The 20,723-nt window shown below is 38.8% G+C and overlaps 1 protein-coding gene across 1 annotated transcript in view; it reads left to right on the top strand.

Annotated features, from left to right (window-relative positions):
- GPR63 (G protein-coupled receptor 63) overlaps positions 1-20,723 on the top strand; it is a 51,518-nt gene that overhangs the window by 16,149 nt on the left and 14,646 nt on the right. The window lies entirely within an intron of this gene.

Consider the following 20,723-nt stretch of genomic DNA (forward strand, 5'->3'; position numbering starts at 1 on the left):
GTCAAGGATTTGTATGAAGTACATGGCTAGTGGAGCCCCTGGCTGGCTCAATCAGCGGAGCACACAACTCTTGATCTCAGGGTTGTGTATTCAAGCCCCACATTGGGTGTAGAGATGACTTAAAAATAAAATCTTTAAAATACATGGGTAGCATCGTGGAAGACTGAACATCAGAGCAAAATATGCAAGTGAAGGTAATTTCAATTGGCACGTGATGACTCTGGCCGTTTTCTTTGTCTTTATCTGGTAGCTACTTTGAATACTAAAACTAAAGTCTTACTTCATAGATTTTTGAACTCTAAGTATTTTAAGTATGACCTTTAGATTTTTCAGAATCTTTCCAAGTTAAGTAGAATTATTTTGGTCATAGCAGTGAATCAAGGTCAAACAGATCTGCCATTATTTTTGAGGATGAGTCAACACTGCTCTTCAGCAGTATTTTGAAATGGCATCCTAAGAGCAGAATGATCTTTAATTCTGTGCTGATACTCCTGTGTTATCTTCTAGCTTCCCACTCATGAAAAAATTTAGTGATTGTATATTTTCCCTTATGTTCATTATTGGAATTTGCTATGGTAATGAATTATATCTTCATATGACAGGACCAAGGGACAATGATTTTAGCAGTCTTTAAAAAAAAAAAAAGATACAGTTGACCATTATCTATACAGTCGAGAGGTTATTTGAGGTCTCTGGTGATATCATTTAGGTCTTCTGATTCTACATTCTGTGAAATTTCGATGATACTGAACAAGAACATAATGTCCAGTCATTGCAGGTGAGGTGAGGTAGTAAGTGGTAGGGAGGGAGTATATTCATAAACTGTCTTAAGCCCAGAGATGATGTTTGAGCTATCTTAGGCAGTGACATTGCCCAGATATGTAGGAAGAAAGAAAGAGACTATGGTATAGGGATGTTTGTCCCTTCTTGTTTTTAGTAGGTAGGTAGCATGTCATATAAATCTCTACCACTTACCACAGTACCTGGCACATGGTTGATGCCCTTGACATTTTTGTTGAATTTTGACTTGGCTGGAGCTCTCAGGGGCAGTCACAGTCATGAAAAATGTTGTGAGAAACAAATTGGCTATATCATAGTTGCACCTAGATGTATAGGAATAAACTGGACATGGTTGTAGTGACTGTTTCTGAAAGGTCTAGGAAGGAATATGTAGATTTCTAAAAATGAAAAGAACGAGAGAAGCTGTATCTGTTTTGCTGTGAAAGAGACTGTTAACAACTCACTGTTCTGAATAAAGGAGGCAGAAGCTGGAGTGGCGAAGGACAGAAGAAGAGAAACAAAGGTATGTCAGAATCACAGTGCAGAATCTTGAAGTGAGAAACAGATTTAAATTCAGTTTGGGGTGAGATACAGAAAACAGTCATTTGCAAGGGTGATGGAGGAAGGAGTTCCCCAAGTGTCGCTGAAGTGCTGGTGTTGTGGAGGACATGGTTTTCTTTTTTGGACTAAGTAGAATTGGTAGCTATAGTTATTAAGCACTGATTATGTGTCAGTATTTTACATTTGGTTTCATTTAATGCTTACCACAGCTTCGCGAACTAGGGTGTATTATGATCACCTCAATTTTTCTGAGGAACTGAGAGATCAGGTAACCTGCCTGACGACACTCCAGGTACTCTGACCACTGCTAATGTGGACATGGTGGGCATCTGGGGGAAGGGCAGGGAAGTGCTCAATAGAAAGCTTACGGAGGCCCTTGCTTGACTGACTTTTTTTAACCTCTGAAGGACATGCCGGAATCATTTGTAGTAAGAGACAGTGGAGAAGAGAATACCAGCAGTTTTGGAAGAAATAACGGTATGCTGGAAAACACTGAACTTTGATTTGATAAAGTTATTTGAAGGCTTTGGAAACAAAGTCTTATGACTTTGTGACTATTAATGAAAATTTAGGGGTGCCTGGGTGGCTCATTTGGTTAAGTATATGCCTTCTGCACAAGTCATGATCTCAGGGTCCTGGGATCCAGCCCCTCTTTGGCCTTCCTGCTCAGCGGGGAGCCTGCTTTTCCCTCTGCCTCTGCAACTCCCCCTGCTTGTGCTTTCTCTCTTCCTGTCAAATAAATAAAATGTTAAAAAAAAAAAAAGTTTAAATGTCTAATTCTCACGCAGATAGGCATATGGGGTCAGATGGATACAGAGTTACTTAAGGGAACAGGTTTAAAGAACAGAGCAAGTTGAGCTGTACCCAGAAATTCAGATTATGCTAAAGAGGGATTAAAAAAAAAAAAACCTTTTGTAGAATAGCATGAAAATAAAAATAGGCAGGCTGTTTGTTTGCTTTGAAGTTGCACTGATTCCCAGGTGATGTTTGAGGGAACCAGAAAGGTGATCTAAAGATTAATACAGTTTAGTAGGTAAATAATTAGAGGAGATATGGGAATACTTTTTAGAAGTAGTAACTAGATAAATTATATTTAAAATTTGCGGTTTTGGGGATAACAAAATTCTGTTCCTAAGTCTGTTATACCCTTATCGATGAGAATACATTTCTTGCATAGCAGCAGAAACCCTTGAGTAATTCCTACCAGTTTCTAAATTTTTAAATATTGTATTATGTTTTAACCATGGACAGTAGGCATGATGAGATAAGAAGATGCTTATTTTGCTTTCTTAATATCTTCTTAGGGAGTAGAGTTTTTTTTTTTAAGAAATAAAAAAGAAATATGTCTTATGATCATTGAAAAGAACTATTCATATATATATTTACAATATATGAAGTGTTTTTCTGGACAATAGGAAAACTCATAAGATTTGGAAAATACAGAAAAGTACAGAAAAAAAGTATTATTAAAGAACTTACTGGTCAGAAACCTCTGTTCATGTTTGATGTGTTTCCTTCCAATCTCTTTTAGAAATTTAAAAAAAACATAGCAAGAACATACTATATATACTGCTTTGTAGTTTGTTTTCTTCACTCAACATGCGTGCATAATATTTTCTTAAGTCATTAAATACTCTTCAAAATGTTTTAATTTTTTTATTTTTTTAAAGATTAAAAAAAAAATTATTTATCAGAGAGAGAGAGACCATGGGTACACAAGCACAGGAGTGGCAGGCAGAGGGAGGAGCAGGCTCTGGAGCCTGATGCTGGACTTGATCCCAGGACCGTGAGATCATGACCTGAGATGAAGGCAAACGCTTAACCCACTGAGCCACCCAGGCGTCCCTCAAAAACGTTTTAATGGCTGTACAGCGTTCTATGTGATAAATCACATAATTAGCTCAAACTATTTCACAAATGTGAACCTTTATGTTGCTTTATTTTCTTGCTATTGTGTACATGAAATTTTTTAACAGCTTTATTGAGGTATATTTAACATTTCATAAAATTCAGCCATTTCAAGTGCATAATTCAGTGGTGTTCAGTAATTTTGCCAGGTGGTACAACCATCACCATAATTAATTTTAGAACATTTTCTTTCCCCAGGTAAGGTCCCTCACACCCATTTACAGTTAATCTCCTCCTCCATTCCTAGTCCCAGGCAACTGCTAATCTGCTTTCTGTCTCTGTACAATTGACGTTTCTAAATGATTCTTTAAGTGGAAGTATGTAGTATGTGGCTTTTTGTGACTCATTTCTTCTGCTTACCACAATATTTTTGAGACTCATCCATGACGTAGCATGTTAGTACTTCATTCCTTTTTATTGCTGAACAGTATTTCATTGTAGGGATAATTATATCCTTTTGTCTATCTGTTCATCAGCTGATGGACATTTAGGTTTCCAGCTTTGTGCTATTAAGAATGCTGCTATGAATGTTCATGGGTAAATCTCTGTGTGGACACACATTTTCATTTCCCTTGGGCCAGTACCTAGGAATGGAATTACTGAGTTGTATTGGGAGTTTTGTGTTTGACTATTTGGAAAACTGCCAGACTCTTTTCCAAAATGGTTCCACCATTTGACATTCCTACCAGTGATATCTGAGGGTACCTATTTCTCCATATCCTTAGCAACATTTGTTGTTGTCTGTCATATTTATTATAGTTATTCTAGTGGATGTGAAATATTTCAGTGTAGTTTTAATATACATTTCCCTAATGACAATGATGTTGAACATCCTCTCATACACTTCTTAGGTATTTGTATGTCTTCTTTGTTGAAATGTCTATTCAAATCTTTTGTTCATTTCTCAGTTAGGTTTGAATATTACTAACGAGAGTATTTCTTGCACATGCTGGATATGTCTTTGATAGGTGTTTTGTAAATACTTCAGTCTGTTTCTTGGCTTTCCATTTTCTTAATTATGTTATCTGAATGCAAAAATTTTGAGTTTTAATGAGAGCCAATTTGTCTTTTTTTTTTTTCATATGGATTGGTTTGTTTGTGGTGTCTTATCTATGAATTCTCTGCCTAACCTAAGGTCTGGAAGATTTTATATATATTTTAATTACTTGGACTTTCAGAGGATATTTAAAAATATTTCTTAAGAATGGATCCTGAGAAGTAAAATTTCTATAAACTTTTAATTATTTTTAATGGATGGTTTAATGGTTTAAAATGGTTTAATGGTTTAATGACTTAAAACATATTATATATATTAGCAGGAAGATGTACAAATCAAGGGCATAGCTTAGTGAAATTTGAAAAAAATTAATACATGTGTGTAACCACCATGGATGTACCAACATCTCAGGAACTGCTGAACCTTCTAGAAGGCCTTTCCCCATCATTAGTTCTACTCTTCCCCAAAGATAACCAATAACGTCCAAAAACAAATATTCATTTTGCCTGTTTTTGAATTTTTGTCTGTTTTGAACTTTTGTCTCTGTGTCTTTTGCTCAGTATTATATTTGTGAGATCCATCCATGTGGTGCATGGCAGTAGCTTGTTCATTTTCGTGATTGTACGGCATTTCATTATACAGACATACCACATTTCTGTTGATGGATGTATTTGCTGTTCTAATGTTTGGGTATTTTGGTTAGTGCTACTTGGATTATACTTGTACTTGACTTGTGGTGCAGAAATGTTAATATTTCTGTTCAGCATATATTTAGGAGTGGGGTTGCTGGGTCATAGAGCAGGTATGACTGCAAATTTATAATAAATAACAAACTGTTTTTCACAGACAGTTAACCAGTATCTGCTCCCAACAGTCATGTATGAAAGTTCCACTTGTACCTCATCGTGACCCACACTCACTGTTTGTGGTCATTTTAATTTTATCCATTCTGTTCAGTTTGTCTTTTTGTTGTTTTTATTTGCATTTCCCTGATGAATAATGAGGGACAGCACTTGTTTTTGGTGTGTGTGTGTGGCTCTTTGGGTATCTTCCTTTGTGAAGTTTTGGTTTAGTTCCTCTGCTTGGTTCTCAACTGGATGTGCTTTTGTTTTTCTTAAAAATGTATCAGCATGAAAAAAATGTATATATTTTCAGGGTATGAGTCCTTTGTCAATTATGTGATTGCAAATATCTTCTTTTTGACTTGCCTTTCATTTTCAAATGATGTCTTTTGGCCAACTTACCAGTCTTTTCCTCATAGTTAGTGCTTTTGATGTTCCATTTATGTCTGTCTCAAAAAGTAAACTTCATTTGGAAACTTAATTAAGAAACCTAAACTTGAGCGAATTAATTAGGTTGGTGGTTGGTTGTTATGAGAGCCTCCGATTTCCTGTCCGTGCCTCATCCAAGAATGAGGTCCTTTGGAAGTCGTTCCTACCACCCTCCCATGAGCCCTGGACACCAGCTTCTGGCTGCTGGACACTGGTACAGACTGAGCTCTGTTCAGTGTCTCAGCCTCCCAGCTGCCTCTCTTACTCAACTTTAAGCTTCTCAGCTGCTTTCAAGCCTTTCAGCTGCCACTTTTCAGGCTCTCGGCCTCTTAGCCTCCTTGAGAAAAACCTGTGAGCCTGGCATTTCAGAGCTGGCTCACATCTCAGAAGAAAAGTCTCATCGAATGCAGTGCTACCTCATGTTGCCATGCTTCCTTCTCTGAGATCTTGACCCCCTCAAGTTCTCCTTGCTTTGGTAGTTCTTAGATGCTTCAAAGAAGTTCTTTAAAAACTATCCAGCTTTTTCAGTTCTTGGTGGGAGTATTGGTCAGCCACAAGCTTGTCTTTAATGGACTTAATAATTGACCTTTCATTCTTCTTTATAAAGTTTCAACACTTTTGAAGGCAAGGATTATATCTCCTTTTCTTTTGTATTCTTTCTTGGTATCTGGTGTACAGTGTAACACCAGATAATAAGGGGAAACATTATATTAAACAGTCATGTAGAGATAGGAGCTAGGAGTTCTAGAAGATTGTTTGTTGTGTCATGCTGTGTTCAGTGATGGATCACGGTGAAAAATTTCTTCAGTTATTGGTTTATATTATTTCATCTAGGAGCATGGCTTCAAGTCTAGGTCATGAGGTGTCCCATTTTTGAGTTATTACCTTCGTTTTCACATCCATCCAAATCACTAACTTGGGGTCACATTCTCCTTTGTGATATACCACATCCCTTAAGGATAAGTATAGTATCTCTTCTCCACAAATGTAAAAGGCAGGGATTAAATGTTTTACCTCCCAGTCACATGAAGTTAAATTAGTGTCATTCCTGGAAGTACCATCTAAGTGCTGAATGGCAACCTCACTGGTTGCATTTTGAAAGAGTTTAAGGGTAAAGCAGTTTTAGACTGCAGAGTTCCAAAGCATGCTCATAAAAATTTTAAAGATCTAAAGCATTCTGCATTCACATAGTTTATCCAATTTTAACCAAGTGTTTGGATTTCAAGAAATCATCCAGTTTAATTTTTAGTCAACATTATGAAAGTGGTGTCTGAGGATGAGGGATAGTGGAATTTTCCTTATCACATCAGGGATAGTTTGGCTTTATTAATTGTGGAAGTAAGGATTTTACTCCCAGAAATGTCCTTGTTTTAGTTATTAGTTACTGTTCTCCTTTTTTTTTTTTTTTTTTGGTCATTTCATCAACTCTGCATAAAACATAGTGTCTGCTCTCATGCTGCCTCTGGCCCTCAGGGAGTGGTGTTCTGAAAAAAAAAAAAAAATTGAAGCCTTTGGGGGAAGGCTGGTCTAAAAATAAAATCCCTAAGGTGTTAGACCAGAAGAATAGACCAGATCTAGGGACAGCATTTTTTTTTTTTTAAGATTTTATTTGTTTATTTATTTATTTATTTGACACAGAGAGAGAGAGAGATCACAAGTAGGCAGAGAGGCAGGCAGAGAGAGGGGGAAGCAGGTTCCCTGCTGAGCAGAGAACCCGATGCAGGGCTCCATCCCAGGACCCTGAGACCATGACCTGAGCTGAAGGCAGAGGCCCAACCCACTGAGCTACCCAGGTGCCCCTAGGGACAGCATTTTTAACATCACAAATTGCTGGATTAAATGGAATAAAAGTCTCCTTTTTCTTTCGTTGGGTGATAAGGGAGGCAGTAAAGCATTTCATAAAGAGCAGGGACTTTGGACCTGGGGTGCCCTGGGTTCCAATTCCAGCTCTCCCATTGTTTGTGTGACTGGAAGCATGTCAAGCTCTGAGCCTCAGTTTATTTGTCTTCAAAATGGGGAAAATAACTTCTGCGTTAAGGGTGGTTTGTTGGGATTAGCAATAATACCTGTGAAGATCTGGTACATGGTAGGTGTTTAAGAAGTGGTAGCTGTAATTGCACATCTTAAATTCTTTCTCTCATTCTAGAATAAGACCCCCCCCCCCCCAATGGGGTGATGACGCACAGACTAGAGCCAGTTTGCGCAGGTACTCATAGCGCTGCCCTTCATCAGCTGGGCGGCCTTGGGCTAGCTGCCTAGTTTGTAACTCAGCTTCCTCATCTTTCAGTGAGGACAGTTCTGATGCCCACCTTCTGGAGTTGTTAATTATATTAATGTTTGTGGAGTTCCGGAATAGTTTTTATCTAATATGTAAGCACTAGTTAAGTATGTGACATCTAGAAGTGAACACTTCAAGCCGAGGTTAATTGGTTGTTGTTATTAGTAAAGGTAATAGGATTAGAGATGGGGCCAGAGACAGCAGTGCTGAGTCATAAATGACGGCCTGCAGGTAAGGGAAGTGGGCGCAAACAAATTTTGAGGGCTAGAAATCGACCACTCTGAAGCTGGCACAGATTCCCACGGCTGCTGTGGATCAGTAGGAATATCAGAGCGGTGGAGATACATACTTTTAGCTCACTCTGACGTCAGCCTGAAGAGAAATGTTATCACAGGTGTGGTTTCTGCTGTGTTCGCCACTGTCAGGAAAGGCAGCAAAGGAGAAGGAATGTGGGGTGGGTAGGAGATACTTCCATGTAGCACTCCAGAACACCGTACATCTCCTGTGGTTGAAAAAAATACATATGTGTATATAGATAATTGACATATGTATATATACAAGTAGATTTTTATATTGTTATGTTTCAGATAGAAGGTTGGAGGTTGAACAAGTCTGGATTATTTTCTGAATACCATTGGATGTCATTGTGCATAGAATTTTTTAAATTTACTTTGAATTAGCATAAATAATACCAGAGTTGTCTTCTTTTTTCATTGAATTTTTATAATAATTTTATTTTATATCCTACATTTGAGCTAATGCCAATCTTCACATAAGGCTTTGTTTTAATACAAATGGAGTATCTGGTAGATTTATGCAGATGCTCATATGTTTGCCGTCCTTAATGCTCATGCTTTTATTAAAAAAAGCCATAGTTACTGCCCAGAGATAAATCAAAGAATAGAAGACATCTTAAAGGTAAAACAAACTTGTGGGTGAAACTCAAGAATGTGTCATGTCTATAAAATGAGAAATGAAATGCTTTTTCTGGCACAGTGATTTTTCCTTCCATCTCAAATTTTACGGAGATTTCTAAAAAGAGAAAGAATAAAAACAGGTGGCTTGGTTCAGTAATTTCTTTGCAGGAATATTGAGAATACTTGAATCCCTGAGGATTTTTTTAGAGTTCGTCACGTTTTCTTTTCTGTAGACTTCCATTGACCATAATAGGTATCTTAAGAGAAAGATTCAGGATGCCGAGTGCAGTGAATGAAGGAGGTAGAATGAATAGTAAGCCTGTGTCCCACAGTCGCATGTTTTTCTTCTACCTGCAACCTTAAGGTGTGGAATAGAGCAGCTCATCATTTTACCCCTGAATTGAAAACTGGAGTCTTCTTTTCCCAAGAAATCAGAGGAAGTGCCTGGTGGAGATTTGGAGCTGATAAGGGCAGTGCACCTGCCCCAGACAAAGTCCTTGTCTTCTTGGTATTTGAAGGCCCACCTTCTGCTTATCTTAAAATAAAGTCAGTCTTTTGACAAGTCCAACATCTCCACACACAGACTCTCTGCAAACTGCCTTATGATAGGAGAGACCAGCAGAATAGTAGAGGAAACCCACAGCAGGCACAGAGGAAAAAGTCATCCTGGCCTTTACTCAGAAATATGCATTAGATATGTGAAAAGAAACAGCAGCAAAGGAGTGATAGCATAAACAGAATAAATGTTCCTAGGAGAAGCACAGATTAATTAAGGAATTGAGGAGAGGAAATAAAAGGAAACTTGAGGGGTATTTTAAGAAGATGACATCTTAAAAATAACAGGATGGAGGAAAAAAGAAACAATTAAAGAATAAGGAAGAACTCTTGAAAATCAGACATTTGTTTGCTGAAATTAAAATAGTACTATGGGAAATTTGGAAGACAATTATAAGGAAATCGAGAATGCAGTGCAAAAAGAGAGGCAGAAAACTTACAAGAAGGGCAGAGATAGGCTCAATCAAGTTGGTCCACTATCTACCCACTTAGAATTCCAAAAGATATGACCGAATTAATGAAGAGTTGAAAAGATCAAATTAATAATAGAAACTTATTTTGTGCTCTGAGACACCATCTGAATATTCACAGTGACAAGTTCTGAGAGCTCAGTAAACTAGATGAAGACAATTTCAAGTTTAGGCTAATTCTTATAAAATTTAAGGACACTAATTTCTAAAGAAAAGATCCTCAAAGCTTCTAGAGAAGGAAGTGAGGTTGTCAGGTTCTTTAGTCTTCAGCACTTCTCTGAGGCACTTCAGCCCCATCTCATACTTTTCCTATCCCAGACCTCTTCCTAAGGAGCCTTGGTTCCTTTAGATGGTCAGTGGTGTTTGGAAACTAAGACTTGAATGTGCTCATTGTATATCCAGAATATGGTGGCTTCTAGACCCTTTCAATGGGTAGAGCTAGGTGGGAGGAGATATAAATACACAATGCTTTATCCTATATTACATAAATAAAATAATTTTACCAAATATCAGTATCACTACTAACAAAAATTATACTCATTAAAGTCCCGAGTTTCTTTGCAGATTTTTTTTGCCCTTAGAATATAGGGTATTCTTTTTTTTTTTTTTTTTTTTAAGATTTTACTTACTCATTTGAGAGAGAGAGAGAGAGTGAGTGAGAGAGAGCATGCACAAGCTGGGGGGATTGGCAGAGGCAGAGGGAGAGGGAGAAGCAGACTCCTTGCTGAGCAGAGAAGTCTAAGTGGGGCTTGACCCCAGGAGCTGGAGATCATGACCTGAGCTAAAGGCAGATGCTTAACCATCTGAGCCACCCAGGTGACCCAGAATACAGGGTATTCTAGGGGCATACAGTAGTGTACTATGTACACAAGATAAACTTTCTTCAGTGTGATTATCAATTTGGCATATAGGTTCAGGTTCATTTATTTCTGTGTGTATTAAATTTTGAGACTTTACATACTTACCCCTTTAATGTTTTTTGAATATACAAAATACCTCAATGGTTTAGAAGTCAAAACTGCATAAAATATGCCCAAAGAGGCCTTACGAACATCTCTGTTTTTCCATTTCAGGATCCTGTTAAAATGCAAATTGTCATTTAGCAGCTCTGGAGCCTGATGTTCTGCATTTCTAACAAGTCCACAGGTGACACAGATGCTGCTGACTCTCCTTTGAGTAACAAGTCCCAATATTTCAGATTTGCCTATTTTTCATTTGATATTTTACATACAAGGGACAGGTAAGCAAGTGGCTTCATAGTAAAGGCTTATTCTTTGAGTCACATCAAAGAATATCAGTGAAATGATAGGAAAAAGAGGAGGAAAGAGGAGTCATTAGCCAACGTCGTGGAGATGTCTTCCCCATGGAGCATCAGCCTCCTATACTGCAGGACATAGCAGCACTGGAGAGGGAGAGGCTGAAGACACTTTGAGCAAGAGGAATGACCAAAATTGGGGTGGTGGAAGCTGGAGCTGAATAGTTAGCTCCCTTCTCTTTGCTGCTTTAGACTCTGAAAGCACATACTGGGAACCTCCTTGAGACATGTCCCGCAGTGTGGGCCTTTCATACAGTTCACTGACTCCCAGGAACAACCCTCTGTCCCACTAGGGAGAGCAAACCATTCCGAACCTGTCTTTCTGCAGCCTTTTGGGAGCTCTCAAGATGTACAGTAGCAGAGTAGCCCTGAAGCTGGGTCGTTTAGCCCTGTGTCCTATGCATCTGATCTGCCCCTTTAACAACATGGCAGTGTAACTAAAGAGGCTAGGAAAGTGTGCTTTAGGAAATAGTACTTGTTGAAATATGTTGGAAGGTTGGTGAATTTCATTCACTAACCTCAGTTTAGCTGGGTTACTCAGTTCCAGTGAATAATTCTTATAGGCTGAGGTTTTACTATAAGAATTTCATTGAGGTGTGGCTTTATGCACTCTTTCAAATATATTGAAATTATTCCATGGGGTTCAATTTAATTATTTTTACTTTCTCATAGAAATAGTAAAAGCACATTAAAAATGCAGTAAGAAAAGAAGAAGTCCACATTCCTACCACAATTTACATATGACGCAGCATTTAGGTAATTATTTCCCTTGAGCTTCTGTGTGTGTGTGTGTGTGTGTGTGTGTGTGTATGTAAAACAGAGTTGTAGTTATATTATAGAAGCAATATGACATCCTACTTTTTATGATTTTATAATATAAGCAATTCTCCATGTTTTTAAAGTCTTCATCGGTAGCACTTAAAGTGACTGCATCATGTCTTATTGAGTTAACTAAATCCCTAAATATTGGTCATTTAGGTGGAAGGTCCTTAAAGAGTTGCCAGCATTTGGAATATATGGAAATGGGAAGCAATTGTAGATGATTAAGAAAAGGAAATGTTCTTTTGTTCTTTTTTGGTATCTTTTTTCTCTAAGTGTAAAATTATCTCTAAATCTTGACAAATGTGAGACAGTTCTGTTACTTTATTGAAGGGATTCGTAGAGATGGGTGTTTTACTTGGTGAGTATTTATATGTAACACAGTGTATTTAATCCAAAAGAATCCCAAATTACTTGTTAAAATCAGTCTTCCCTCCCCACCTGGCCTTAGTTAAAAGCCTGATAAAACTTCCTAACAGATGCCTTGCTCTTGGGGAAATAATGTTACTGTAACACAGAGCTAACCTAGAGGTGTACAGTTGGAGCGCAAAGAGAGAGTGCTTAGCCCAAGTTGCAGTCTTGGGAAGGATTCCTGGATAGAATGATTTCTTAAAGGAAGTTTAAGAGTGTAGAAGAGTGACCTAACAGAAATGGGGGAGCTCCTCTAGGTAGAGGGTCCAACAGATGTAGATGTCATGGTCCCTTTCCCACATCAGTTGCTACAGGGAGATGGAGTGCCTGGTAGTCACGCAACTGCCTCCATGGCCCTGGAACCCTGTTCTTATCAGATGATAGGGGAAGAGGCACTAGTCAGAAACAAGGGTAACAACAACAAAAAAGAAAAACAAGTGGGCATGTTATAATCTGGAAGAGCAGAGAGGAAGGAAGCTTTCCCTAACTACTCGAGTGTCCTTCAGAAATTCTGATACTAATTTTTGAGTGACTGTCCTAATAAACTCCCTTGTCCCCTGAACTCTTATGAGTATGTTGGATTCCTCAGGCCGGAAAAAAAAGGCTGGCTACCATTGTTGTAGTTGAATTCATCAAGTGTTTAAATGATTAGGATTGTGATTTTTAAAATATTATTCATCTGGCCACAGTTGGTCAGTGAATTTAAAATGGGAGGACAATATTAACATAACAAATCTTCTGCACAGCAAAGAAAACAACCTACAAAGCTAAATGGCAACCTATAGAATGGGAGAAGATATTTGCAAGTGCCTTAGTCAATAAAGAGTTAGTATTCCAAATATATAAAGAACTTAGACAACTCAACACAACTCCCCCCGCCACAAATATTCCAATTAAAAATGGGCAGAAGATGTGAATAGACATTTCTCCAAAAAAGACATGCAGATGGCCAGTAGGCACATGAAAAGATGCTTGACATTGCTCATCATCAGAGAAATGCAAATCAAAACCACAGTGAGATATAATCTCACACTGTCATAAGGGCTAAAACAAAAAGCCCAAGAAACAACAAGTGTTGGTGGGGATGTGGAGGAAAAAAAACCCTCTTACCCTGTTGGTGGGAATGCAAACTGTGCAGCCACTCTGGAAAACAGTATGGAGGTTCCTCAAAAAATTAAAAATCGAACTACTGTATGACCCACTAACACACCAGTGGGTATTTACCCAAAGAATATGAAAACACTAATTTGAAAGGTTATATGCATCCCTGTGTTTATTGCAACACAAGAGCCAAATTATGGAGGCAGCCAGAGTGTCCATCGACAGACAAATGGATAAAGAAGAATATATATATAAAATAGAATACTATTCAGCCGTAAAAAAGAATGGAATCTTGCCATTTGCAACAGCCTGGATAGATCTAGAAAGTATAATGCTAAGCTAAGTAAGCCAGTTGGAGAAAGACAAATAACATATGATCTCTTTCATATGTGGGATTTAAGAAACAAAACAAGTGAGCAAAGGAAAAAGAGAGACAAAGCAAAAACAGACTCTTAACTGTAGAGAACAAACTGATGGTTACCAGAGGGAGGTGGGTTCATGGGTGAGTGATGTAGGTGAAGGGGATTATGCTTATCTTGATGAGCACTGACTGAATAATATGTGAAATTGTTGAATCACTCTGTTATGGAACTGAAATTTATATGACACTGTGTGCTATCTTGGCTGAAATTAAAGTAAAAAGGGAGGATGAGACTGCGGCAGAGAGACCATTTAGTAGGCTGGCCTGGAGACATGGTATTGGGGTGGGAGAAGGAGGAGAGAAAACAGTTAAAGAACTACTTAAGGGGAGGAAATTGGTAGACTGATTTAGTGTGCTGGTAGAAGGGTGAGAAGAAACTGTGTTTGACTTCCAGGTTTTGCGTTGAAGTAAATGGATGGTGAGGTCATGAACTGCCATTAGGAAGAGAGGTGGTGACAATAATGTCCTTTTAGATTAGTATCTGTTTTCCAGTGCTTTTGTGTTTCTTAGCTGGAGTTTCTTAGATAGCACAGCCTGAGACAAAGCTTACATGATGGAAGGCTATGTTGGGACGTGCAGTCCCAGGGCAGTGAGACTGAGGGGATAGGAAAGTCAAATAGGAGGAAGGAAAAGCACATGCAAGGTGGTATGTTACTGATCTAGCTGCAACTTCAAGTGAGTGATCTTCTGAGCAGGCTTTGAAGAACTCTCCCTGGGCCTGGTGGTCCTTCAGGGGCGTAACTTTCCATTTTCTATGTCTCTCAGGCTGAAGTTCACCCCATGGAGGTATTGTTTTACCTTCACCCTTGGATTGAGGGTTGCTCTGGGCAGTCAGTGGGAAGCAGATCCCATGCCCCATAATGTGGTGAATAGTATGAGTCGAGGAGTGGTTGGAGGAGCTGGAACTTCTGTGGTTTCTGTAGAGTCGGATTTGGGCCAACAGCTGAGGTCCAGGGGATTTATGGAGGTACAGGTGGCAGGGGTGGGAGTAAAAATAGAGGCACACCAGCAGGGTCCAAAGCACTTCCCAGCTACCCTCAACCCTATTCTTTTCCCTGGCTTCCCATTTTTAGTCTGAGAGTTTTATGATGCCCTGATTTTTACTATACTGTTTTGTTTTTAGTACTGCTCAGGTTTTAATCTTAGATTCATAGTCTTCTAGTTTATGAACCTAATACTTCCATTCACATAGTTTCTAGACTATGGGTTTAATATAATGGTGTTCATCTATTTTTTCTTATCTTAGTCTGTTTGGGCTACTATAACAAAATACCACTTCCTGGGTAGCTTCTTTCTCACAATTCTGGAGGCTCAAAGTCCAAGATCAGGGTGTCAGTATGTTCGGGTTCGTGACCCTCTTCCAGGTGCAGATCACTGACTTCTCATTAGATCCTCTCATGGCAAGGGAACTTTGTGGGGCCTCTTTTATAAGGGTATGAACCCCATTCATGAGGGCTCTGCCATCATGACTCAGTCATTTCCCGGAGGCCTGTCTCCTAATATTATCACTATGAGCCATTAGGTTTGCAACATTTGAATTTTTTTGGGGGGGTGGGCAACACACACTTTCAGACTATAGCAACTCTGTGGCTCATTACCTAGAGGACAAAAAGACTTCCCTAATGGTCAGATTCCAGGAGGTGCTTGATTTTGTCTGTTCTCTATATTCCTGTGCTCATCTTAGTAGCTTGCTTCCAAAACAGACAAGATACACCAAATGTTTCAATAAAGAACTTTAAAGGCAATGCTTTATAATAGACTCTTCTTTTAAGGATGTCATAAACAGGATATAAAAGGTGACATTGCTCTATGAATATGATGTCAGAAATTTTTAAGTTATTTAGTAGCTTTTATTTATTTTTATTTTTTTAAAGATTTTGTTTATTGGGGTGCCTGGGTGGCTCAGTGGGTTAAGCCTCTGCCTTTGGCTCAGGTCATGATCTCAGTGTCCTGGGATCAAGCCCCGCATTGGGTTCTCTGCTCAGCAGGGAGCCTGCTCTCCCTCTCTTTATCTGCCTGCCTCTCTGCCTACTTGTGATTTCTCTCTCTGTCAAATAAATAAAATCTTTAAAAAAAAAAAAAAGATTTTATTTATTTATTTAACAGAGAGAAAGATCACAAGTAGGAAGAGAGGCGGGCAGAGGCAGGGGGAAGCAGGCCTCCCGCCGAGTGGAGAGCCTGATGCGGGGCTCGGTCCTAGGACCCTGAGATCATGACCCGAGCTGAAGGCAGAGAGGCTCAACCCACTGAGCCACCCAGGCACCCCTGGCTTTTTATTGAATGTATATTTTATTGGGAGGCTCTTAACTGAGTTTAAGGATACAGTACTGATGAAAAAATGTCCCATTTCTGCTTTCATGGATTTTTCTCTCTCGGGGGGACAGAAACATGGCAGGCTTGGTCACAGGCATGAATAAAAGATGAGATGGATCCCTGTAAAATGACTGCTGACTGGGGGGGCACCTGGGTGGCACAGTGCGTTAAGCCTCTGCCTTCAGCTCAGGTCATGAGCTCAGGGTTCTGGGATTGAGCCCTGCATCGGGCTCTCTGCTCAGCGGGGAGCCTGCTTCCTCCTCTCTCTCTACCTGCCTCTCTGCCTACTTGTGATCTCTATCTGTCAAATAAATAAATAAAATCTTAAAAAAAAAAAATGACTGCTCACTGGAGTGTTATCATTGAGAAGTACATGTTGAAATGAGACAATAGGATGGGGGTGGGCAGTTTGGTCAGGTATCCAGAGACTTCCATAGGAATCGAAGGATAAGAATTCACAAAGTGAACAGGGAATGGGGATAGGTGGTAGCGGGAGGTGGTTTGTTCATTTGACAAGGGTTTACTGAACACGAACTGTGCAGTAGCACAGTCCTAGGTGTTGGGAATCCAGTTGTGAATAACCCGGGCAAAAAGTACTGCCTCATGAGAGTCGTTGTTAGTTTGGAACAGAATGATGATGGCAGAGGAGGTGGAGAAGAGTGGCTTCATAGGAATAATAGGTAGCAGTCAAAATTGATCATTCTTGGGGAAAGGACTGAGTTATATAGCTGATAGTGGTAGATGTCAAGGTGACTCCTGTTTCTGGCATGTATAACCAGGTGGGTGGCAGTTGTCACTGAGCATGAAAACACTGGTGTGGGGTAACTCCGAGTGGGGAGGGACTGACATCTAATTGGACATGCACAGTTTGAAGTGTCTTTGAGATGTCCAGGGAGTTATGCTAAGGGAGCAGCAGTTGGATACATGAGACCAGAGGTCAGGTTTGGGACGTTAAAACACACTCAGCAGGTACCTGCATCAAGGGGTAATGGCACTGGGCAAAGAAGAGATTGCTTATGGCACAGAAGAAAAGAACTGAGCTTTTAAACCTTTTTTGAAAACCTGTGTTTTTCAAAATCAAATGAAATAATATATATATGTTTTAAGATTTTATTTATTTATTTGACAGACAGAGATCACAAGTAGGCAGAGAGGCAGGCAGAGAGGGAGAGAGGAGGAAGCAGGCTTGCCGCTGAGCAGAGAGCCCGATGGGGGGCTTGATCCTAGGACCCTGTGATCATGACCGGAGCTGAAGGCAGAGGCTTTAAACCACTGAGCCACCCAGGTTCCCCGAATTTTTATTGTTTTTGATTAGCATGTGGATTTCAGTCAGAATGCTGTCTACTCCCTGAAGAAATAAAACTTATTTTTACCCCTCGCCCTATGCAGATAGTTTATGGGTGAGAAGAGGAGATATTCAAGTTTTAATGAAAGTTATAGATCTAGGCAGTATGATTTAAGATTCCAGTTTCACTATTAAATAAGCCTTGGTATTTTCTTCCAAATGTTGAATTTATAGACAAACCACCATTGTGAAGAAACATTAGCGGTAGGTAAGTACCATATCTGTGAACTATTTAAAAAGGCTGATGAAATTAAATTGGCCAGCATTTTTCCCAAGAATAGTTTCAAGGCAGGTAAAGATTCTCAGCAGAACAATGACCTAACAAATGTGAGCCAAGGAATATGAATTAGAAGTAAGAGACAAAAGGAATATGAACAAAACCTGTCACCGTGGGGCTTATCATTTTTTTTATTGCTTCGTGTATTTTTAGAAAGGTTCCAGAACCTTAATCTTCTATTAACCACGTAAAAATATATTTTCCTAGTTTGTAATTACAATTAATTTACTTTTCTATTAAATGCTGATCTTTCTTGCTGCTTGAATTTCAGTTTTAATTGTCATCAGAAGTCACTTAGAACATTCTCTGATACAGACCCTTGCTGACATTTAGTTTAATTTCTCAGTGTTTATGGGGAAAAGTAACATGAATGCAAATAAATCCTCATGCTTATTAATCTAATTTTTTAAATGTCCATGGAAGAACTAAATGTTCCTTGGAACACTAGTGAGAAAAGTTCTTTTTTGTAGTGAATATTCTGGTTGGAATTAGAAATATATGGGGAATGGAACAGTGTTATAAATAGAACACTGCTTATAGTTCACATTTAAAATGTGCACACAGCGTTTTTCCCCTTTAGCTTTATTGCATATAGATTTTAAGTTAGATATACTTTGAAAATAAGTGAAATTTTGATTCAGTGATGATTTTTTTTTCTTTATAAAAATAACTTCAAATAAGCCCTCCCCTACCCCATCTACTCCACTTGATTGTTGGCATATTTTCTTCTGGTTAGTTTGTTCAACGCTTCCTTTTGCTCTACCTACAGATAAACCAAAAAATAACAGAATCCAGTAAAAAAAAAAAAAAGTAGATATCTTTATAGTGGTATACATTTATCTCTGGACTATTCTTTTTACTTATAAAGCAGGTTGCCCAATGAAATTGACTGCTCCTGTCATTTTTAATGAAATAAAGTTAAAATTTGGGCTACCTCTGAGGTCAACTGCTTGGTTCTTTATTTCTGGTTCCACCTACTTCATAACAAAACTCAGGAGTGTATTCAGAATATTTGCTTCCGACCCAGTGTTCTCTGTTTGCCATTCTTCTTTTCTAATGGGAATCTGTAGATACGTAGTCAGAGTCTAATAAAGGCAAAGAATATGGATTTATGTGTGATATGTAATTTCTTTCCTCTCTGTTTTCCATTTAATTATTTTCTTGAATGAGAGGAAAGGTAGGGGTGAAGAGTGGAAGGCTTTGGGGACAAGTGAAATTCCTTTTTTGGCTAGGAGTGTGGCAAGTATCAGAAAAATACAGTGGTGTAAGACCTTTTCTTTAGCACAGCCTCTGTCCCAGAGTGGGAGAGAGATGCTCTGTAAGTCAAGACTAGTGCTCTCCTTTCTCTTAAGTCTTTTTCTCCTTTCTTTTAGATTTATATTTCATTCAAGACAGAGGCAGACAGTCTGAATAAGGCCAATATTTCAAATTCTAACCTGTTTTTATTCTGCTCTGTCACATAGGAATTTGCCAGAACACTTGGATTTTTCCATGAGTCCTCCTGGTTTTTCCCAGTTGCCAATTATGTGTTTACTTCACTCATTAAGGAACAGAAGAGTTCTAGAGTAGTAGTTCTTTCTTTCTTTCTCTCTCTCTCTCTCTCCTTCCTTCCTTCCTCTTTCTGTCTGTCTGTCTCTCTTTCTTTCTTATATTATTTGTTTCAGGGGTACAGATCTGTGATTCCTCAGTCTTACATGATTCACAGTGCTTACTAGAGCACATACCATCCTCAATATCCCTCACCCAGCTACCCCATCCTTCCCACCTCCCTCCACTCCAGCAACCCTCATTTTGTTTCCTGAGATTAAGAGTCTTTTATGGTTTGTGTCCCTCTCTGGGTTTTGTCTTATTTCATTTTTTCCTCCCTTCCCCTATGATCCACTGTCTTGTTTCTCAAATTCCTCATATCACTGAGATCATATGATAATTGTCTTTCTCTGATTGACTTATTTTGCCTAGCATAATATTCTCTAGTTCCATCCAAGTTGTTGCAAATGGTAAGATTTCATTTTTTTCTTGATGACTGCATAATATTCCATTGCGTGTGTGTATACATATATACGTGTGTGTATACATATATATATATACATATACACATATACATATGTATATATACACACACATATACATACACACACACACACACATACACTACATCTTCTTTATCCATTCATCTGTCAATGGACATCTAGGCTCTTTCCATAGTTTGGCTATTGTGGACATTGCTGCTATAAACATTGGGTTTCATGCACCCTTTCAGATCACTTTGGGGTAAATATCCAATAGTACAATTGCGGGTCATAGGGTAGCTCTATTTTTAACTTTTTGAGGAACCTCCATACTGTTTTCCAGAGTGGCTGCACCAGCTTGCATTCTTACCAACAGTGGGAATCCTTGCCAACATCTTTTGTTTCCTGACTTGTTAATTTTAGCCATTCTGACTGGTGTGAATGGTTTTATTTTGTATTTCCCTGATGCCAAGTGATGTTGAGCACTTTTTCATGTGTCTCTTGGCCATCTGGATGTCTTCTTTGCAGAAATGTCTGTACATATCCTCTGCCCATTTCATTTGATAAGTTCTTTATAGATTTTGGATACTGACCCTTTATCTGATATGTCATTTGCAAATATCTTCTTCCATTCTGTTAGTTGTCTTTTGCTTTTGTTGACTGTTTCCTTTGCTGTACAAAAGCTTTTTATCTTGATGAAGTCTGATTAGCTCATTTTTGCCCTTGTTTACCTTGCTTTTGGTGAACTTACTAGGAAGATGTTGCTGCAGCTGAGGTCAAAGAGGTTGATGCCTGTGTCCTTTTCAAGGATTTTGATGGATTCCTGTCTCACATTGAGGTCTTTCATCCATTTGAGTCTATTTTTGTGTGTGTTGTAAGGAAATGGTCCAATTTCATTCTTCTGCATCTGGCTGTCTTCTTTTGGAGAGACTTTTTTTGTTGTTGAAGAGACTGTCTTTTTTCCATTGGACATTC

The sequence above is a fragment of the Mustela lutreola genome, chromosome 6, assembly GCF_030435805.1.
Source record: "Mustela lutreola isolate mMusLut2 chromosome 6, mMusLut2.pri, whole genome shotgun sequence".
Classification (NCBI taxonomy): domain Eukaryota; kingdom Metazoa; phylum Chordata; class Mammalia; order Carnivora; family Mustelidae; genus Mustela; species Mustela lutreola.